Source organism: Centruroides sculpturatus, unplaced genomic scaffold, assembly GCF_000671375.1.
Source record: "Centruroides sculpturatus isolate CEXI.00-Female unplaced genomic scaffold, Cexi_2.0 scaffold95, whole genome shotgun sequence".
NCBI classification, from domain to species: Eukaryota; Metazoa; Arthropoda; class Arachnida; order Scorpiones; family Buthidae; genus Centruroides; species Centruroides sculpturatus.
The window spans coordinates 371,064-378,416 of record NW_019384621.1 but is presented as its reverse complement, the minus strand read 5'-3'; the positions used below and the strand labels follow the sequence as shown (position 1 = coordinate 378,416).

General features: G+C 30.2%; 1 protein-coding gene across 1 annotated transcript in view; it reads right to left on the bottom strand.

The window, feature by feature from the left end:
- Positions 1 to 7,075, bottom strand: part of LOC111625484 (potential E3 ubiquitin-protein ligase ariadne-2-like) — a 63,691-nt gene extending 56,616 nt beyond the window's left edge. Inside the window, exon 1 of the mRNA XM_023368636.1 lies at positions 6,899 to 7,075. The gene's annotated coding sequence lies outside the window, so the exon portion shown is untranslated. The remainder of the gene's footprint in view (positions 1 to 6,898) is intronic.
- Positions 7,076 to 7,353: the final 278 nt, after the last annotated feature.

The window sequence follows — 7,353 nt, the reverse complement described above, 5'->3', positions numbered from 1 at the left end:
ATATAAAGTATTAATAAATCTTTTTTAAAATACTACATTTGTCTTAGACATTTTCATTTAACTAAAATGATTTTGTGTTTTTTAATTTAAACTTTAATGTGTGTTTTAATAAAGGTAAATATTGCAAGAAACATTTTTTTTAATTTGCAAAATACAATAATATACTTCTTTTTCTTCTATAAATTCAAGGATTCCTGTCAACACATTCACAGATATGCAGGGATCCATGGACCACACATTTGAGAAATCTGCTATCCAAATTATCTCAAATACCTGCATATGAGTATTTTTACTGTTCAACACTACACATTGTTCAAGTTTTCAGTTTTCATAAGCTTTCCTTATCTGATATCAGATAAAAAAAAAGGAGTTAAGCATCTCAGGATGGAGACTGATGGAAGAAGGTAATGCAACATTTGAACAATATGCCAAAGAAGGATACATCCCAGTAAGACTTTATATAGGAAACTGACCCTATTTAGGCACTAGATATGTGAAAAAATCCAAAAAATCTCATATAACCAGTCCATTGTTGAGATGTAAACCTGCAATCAACCACCAGTTTTTATCTATTTATCCAATGATGGGCTAAGCCCATAAGGAAGCCAGTATTAATTACAAAGGCCCAGATCCAGCTTGTGTTGTTTCAAAATTCAAAAATTTATAATTTTTAAGAGCTGCTGCAAACTAGAACTTTGCAAGAGCAAAACACTAACAAACGTGCGCTAGCACAACCGATGACATCAAAGGCTCTGCCCCTTTCTTCTTGCCTGCACGGTTTTTCCTTTGCTAGCGCAGCAATACGAGAGTACACTCACTGTTCACAGAATTCAACAGCTAGAGCAGTCATGCTAGCAAGAGAGAGTGGGGAAGATGGATGACTACATGAACATGTCACATGTCGAAAAATAAATATAGAATTTTATCAACGTACATAAATTACATGATTAATACATTCAGTATTGAAAAGAAAATAGCATAAACGTTGTATGTAAATAGTAATGTATAAATAGTTTTCAGTAAACATATTTTTCCCATGCTGTTTCAAAGTTTGGAATGAAAATTGACTGATTACAAGTATAGGTTATAATAAAATCTTGTTCTATAGTCAATCCACATCATGTGGATTATGTTACGCGAGCAAATGTTGTGTAGTTTGCGGCTGCTTCTTGCCTGTGTAGCTTACCTAGCAAAAATGGCTCATAACCTCATGAGAAAAAAGGCGGGGCTTGGGAGCACAACCGAGCATAAACTAGCTCCCGCATCCTGTAGTTTGTGGCAGTTCTAATGAAGTTATTTAAACTGTAAATGTATGTAATTTCTCCTATTAACTTTTTAAAATAATTTAACTTAAATAGTGTAAATGAGTGCTTTAGAAGTTAGACAAAATGACCATGGTGAGGTAACAATTTCAATAATACAAAAATTTTCTTGCTAAATCTGAAATTTTCCTTTTTAATGTATTTTTTAGTGTTCATTACTTGAACACAAAAAAATACATTAAAAGTTTGTCCTTCATTGAAATTTTTGAGTCTTATAAAAATTTGTTTTGATGTCATTGTTGTAAATAAATTTTACATTTTTGGATGTCAAAATGTCTGTTAATTACTGCTTGTGCTAAAAATAGAAAAAAATAATCTATGGCATTGACTTCAATTTTATTTCTGTTAATCAATGTATTACATCAAGTTTATAATTGTACAGAGTGATTTTTAATTCATGCACATCTTTAAATTTTAATAACTTTTCAACTATATGANTACAAAAACAAAAAGAATCCTTCGCTTGCGCTTATAGGACAACCTAGGTTTTTGAAGCAGTGAAAAATGGATAAAAACCTTGTTTTATATGTGAGTAAATATGATATATTACTGACATGTATTGCTATATAAATACAGGGTGATTTTCAATTCTTGCACATCTTTAAATTTTAATAACTTTTCAACTATATGAGATAAAAAGAAAATTCAAAAAGCATATTATACAGAATTTATTGCCATTTAATGAATTAGGTTTTTCAAAATGACTACCTTCACTTGCAATAATAGATTTTAACTGATTTTTGAAACATTCAATAACAGTAATAAAGGTCTTTTCATTATTTCTTTTGTTATTGCATCTATCAACTCTTCAATAGATGTAGGAACATTGTGATACACTCTATCTTTAAGATAGCTCCATAAAAAGAAATCACATTGGTTTAAGTTGAGGCTATAAGGCAATCACTCCATGCCACCACCAACATATTTTTTTTTCATAATCTAATCCAATTACATGCTTCTTAAATATGCTGTAAAGGCTTTTGAACGATTGCTTTGTGCTTGTACCATTTTGCATAAACCAAGCATGATGATGTTTATGCCCAACAAGCATTTTGAGATAAAATTTTGTTTCCAATAATTCAACATATGAAGCAGAAGTAATGTTCTTTTTGAAAAAGAATGGTCCGAATAACTCCGCTAGTAGTGATAGCACGTCAATTCAAGAATTAGAATTTTGATGATAATTCTTTACAATAAACACATGTTCTAAAGTGAGCACCACCATTTTGAAAATGACTGTTAACATTAATCAATCATCAACACCAAAAATGTAAACATTATACTATATAGTACTTTTTGAATTTTATTTCTATTTTTCAATGTAATTTTAATTCTTATAATAGGATTATGAATCAATTTAAAAATCCATCAAAAAGCCCATTATTGTTGGGAGTTGGACTCTTGTATTTCTTAAGTCTTTTACATTGTATAAATCAATTTTAGTAATTTAGTGTTTTAAAATTTACTGTTAATTTATTTGTCACTTGTAGTTAAAAATGATAGCCATTGTAACCCTGCTGAGGAGGGGCGTGATAGCCCGAAACACAGTTGTAAACAAAAGTATGTGTACAGGAGGCTCAATAAAGAAAGTCTGTTTTCTTTGAGAACTTTTGCTCAAATCTGTGTTAATACTTAACACCAGTTTAACAGTTCTATTTAAGTCCAATTTAAGTCCAAGTTGACAAATAAAATAAGAATTATTTCTATTTCATTCATTGAAAATTTATTAAAGTTTAAAGTTTTGCATAACTTAAAAATTACCCTGTACATGCTATCTTATGATGACATATGCTTAAAGTATCCTTTTAATCTAAAATATTTTCATGTTAACTTATCAGTTTAGCATTGCATGGCAAATTTTATGGTAGGCCTATTTAATTATTTGTATGATTCAATTTGAATTTTCCAAACCATTTGTAGTAATTATTATTTGATTCATAAATCATGGTTTTATTTTGTGCGCTATAATTTTGGAGAAATTTTGGGTCCTGAAAATATTCTACACCCTTAGTCATAAGTTGCAATGTATCACGTTACTTCTTGCTGCCTGCAGACAGCTACACTTGGTCAGCAAACAAAATCAACAAGGCAACCAATGAAACAAATTCCCCGACTTTCCACGAACTTTTTCTGAACACTAATGAAAATTCCTGACTTTCCAGATGGGTAGAAACCCATTTGTTACAAGTTCTTGGCCTTTTTAACATATGTTAAAAAGGCCAAGAACTTGTAACAAATGGGACATTCCAATTTTCAATGCTGACTAAGTGCTGATCTCAACGTTTAACAAAGTTTTTCCTTTTTTCAACATTGAAGTGGCACTGTTGTCAATGCTGACTCAACACATTCAGCACTCAACAGATATGTTGATCGCTACTTTCCAATGAATTATGAGTAATTGGGTGACAGTTGAATGAAGCCCATCTTACGAGAATGGAATTATGGGAACCAAACACTTTGTACTCGAAGTTGGAATGCCATTGATGACATCAAATTGTTGGTTTCAACACTCAACACTCGTCTTGAAAATTGAAATGTCCCAAAAGCAATTTGTATTTGTGATTATTGTGTGTGGACTAATACATGGATGCAAGGATCAAAGGCTATTTTTGTTCTTTCCTGTAGATTTGAGTTTTGTAAGGTTGAGGATTTTTTTTTTTTTTTTTTAATCAAAGTTTTGCCTGCAGCCTTTAAATGTGAATCATTATTCTAAGTGAGGGAAACTAAGTTTCCTTCACTTAATCCTTCATATTACCATTCAACTAATAAATAAATACTTTTAATGTAACATCAACACTAAATCTGGAACCTGTTACTGATGTATATCATAAGAAAACCTTTCTTCACAAATATTTTTGAACTATTTAAAAACAGTTCCTCCTCTGGTGAAACCGATTGAATGCTTCAAAAAATAGAATGTATAAAATTAAAATAAAATTGAATGCTTGTTTGACAAAATCCATTGTGATGGGCATGTATACTTGTGCGTGGATGATTTTCTCACGATTCACACCAGTAACAGGTTCCAGATTTAGTGTTGATTTCATCCCCAGTGTTAAGGTGATGTGGAGTTTTTGATTTAATGTAACAAAATCTACAAAAAGTACATAATTTTAACAGTTTAGGTTAATTTTGATTTTTTGAATAGTGTGCTTTAATGTAACAAAATTAAATTTTAATATTTTAGAAAAATTATTTTTGTTAGCTTCAAATAATTTTTACTTTGGAATTTTTGAATAACATTTTTTTATTTTCAACAATTACAAAAATATGTTACACAATAAATAAAAAAATTGTTATTAGTAATTTTCTCTCTCTCTATCTCTTTTTTTTAATCATAAACATCATATTAAAATAAATTTTGAATGTGAATTTTAGATTAGAGTGAGTTTTCAACCATAATATGAAATGCCACTATAAAACATGGTGTAACATTAATTAAAAAGCACTTTTATGTTATGAATATGCATATCACATGTGCATATTCATTTTTTATTTGTCAAATTTAATACAATTGTTAAATTAAACAATAAATTACGATTTATAAAGATATAACAAAATCTCACAAATTCTAATAATAAACCACTTAAATATGCAAATTGTTTTGTAGTGTATACAGCAAATATGGCAAATAGGTGATATCTATAATCATCCTAATTGATTTTTTTTTCATTTTTACAACCTTATCAGTAAATTTTCTTCTTTTTAGATTTAAATTTACTAGTCTATTGTTATTTTGATATTTTCATTCAAAATCGCGACTTTGATCGCTATTTCCGACTGGCGTCCTCTTAACCCATAAGTTCCGTCTTGTGTTCGAGAATAGGTGTTTGTGGGACATGAAAGACAAAAACTATCACAACAGAAATATTTCTCGGCAGAGATATCTCTCATTCTGAAATACTCGAAAAACTTTTGCGGGTTGTTCCACAAATCTTGAAATAACATTTGGAACTCTCCCTTATCGTCTCTTGTGGAAAATAAGTGGTTAACATGCTCTGTTTTCCTACCACCTATAAACGATAACTTAAACAACGGACTTCCAAAAAAATAAAACTCATCAAGTTCGTCCATTTTGCTGGGAGGCAGAAACGTACTGACTATCAGAAAACGCGCACAGTGTAACCACCTTCTTTTGACGAGGATTTCGGACGTACTCGTCAGAACAAAATTTCGTCAGAATTCGCATCCATAGTAACCGTAGCCTTAGTAGCTACCAGCAGTTACTGGTAACACCGGTTACAATTTCCAAACGCGCTATAGGAAAGTAGAACCAATTAAACTACTTNGTACCGTAAGTCTAATACAGTACTGTAATTTTATACATTTCTTGTGAAAGAAACATTTCTTATTCAACGGCAATAAAAATTATTTATATTAATGATGTCTCCAAACTTCAGCGAAGTTTTTGCAAGAAATAACATCAGAAATCGCGCCCGCGATTTGCTGAGTTGTTCCGCAACGAAAACAAGCTTGAGCAATGGCGATGTCGAATGGTGCATACTCGGTAAGTAATCCTACAGTTTTTTGTTTATAGTGTAGTTTATACGGATTATTTCCAAAAAAAATATACGTATTTTGGAAATGTTGAGTCAGATTAGTCTAGAATCGATTAATTTTATGGAAGAAAATCTTTCAAACAGCCGTAGTCCGTAAACTTCACACGTATCGAGCTGTGATTGGCTGTGATTCCTACAAAATCGGATTCATAAAGAACGGAACGTATCTACCGTCTTATAGGGGGATCTACTGTATATGTATTGTATCAAGCTATAATGATTATAAAAACAAATTCTACTAAAACCTTTACTGGGATCATTAAGACTCCAGTAAAGTAATTTTTGCTGGAGGCTATTTATAGTTATCACAAGTATTAATTCAAAAAAAGTTTTACAATTGGTTTTTATAACATACTATTTATTTGAATAATATTACAAGTAACTTTTTTTAGTATTAATTTTTCACTTGATTTTAGCTAATATAAGAATATCCCACAATCCCCTGAAGATGCCAACAGCCTCTAGCAGACAAAAATCTTGCCATTTTTGGCATAAGTCTTGAATCTAATTGCATTTGCTGGGAAAGTTATTTTTGCTTTTGTTTTCAGACTATTTACCTCCAGCTGTCAAGTGTGTGTGTGTGTGTGTGTGTGTGTGTGTGTTCTGTTAACCACATGACCTTGCAACTTTAGAAAAACTCATCATAACAATATATAATACATATAGCATTACCTTGTTAAGGAATGTAAATAAACAAATGTTCATTTAATCTATATTTAATACATACCTGTTAGCAAAAGAAAACTGGAAAAAGCAATGCTTTATTTTGAGATTTTATTGATAATTTAAGAGATTTAAATGTCTTCAAAGAGATTAAATAGAGTTCACAAAAAAATCTATAAAATTCCAGTTTGATAAAAGGAATAAAAGAGTTTCGAAATAAATATAAGCATTTTATTTACAACAACAATCTTTATCTTAAGATAAATACAGTTAATTTGTTTAAATAAACAACTACGATCCTTATCAAAAAGTGCTAAGTTGTAATTTCTCCATTTTTAAAACAGAAATTCTTACCTTTAGAAGTTAGAAACATATGTACAAATGACGGCTAATAAATGTACAATTACAGCTTTTCTGCGAAAAGGCTATTGCTTTAATATATTTCTTTATAGATTATTCATATTTCTCAAAACTAAGACTGCGGATGAATGAACCAGTCGTCCATTTTGCAAATATTGAATATCTATAATTACACTTTCTTCGGAAGAGGGAGCCATTATCGGGGCTTGCTTTTCATTTTAAAAACTATTTGTTTTAAATGTGCCATATTTCAACTCGATATTATATGTACTTATTTCTTTTAATTAATTTTTGTAAATAATAAATATAAAGTTTTATTTGAAATATAAACGATAATGTTATATATATTTCTCTCATCATTTTAATACACAGTATATATAAATTTTTTAACTCTCCGCTCTGTGGGTCTCTTTTAGCAAACCCATTATGAGTTCGGCCAGACCCACGAT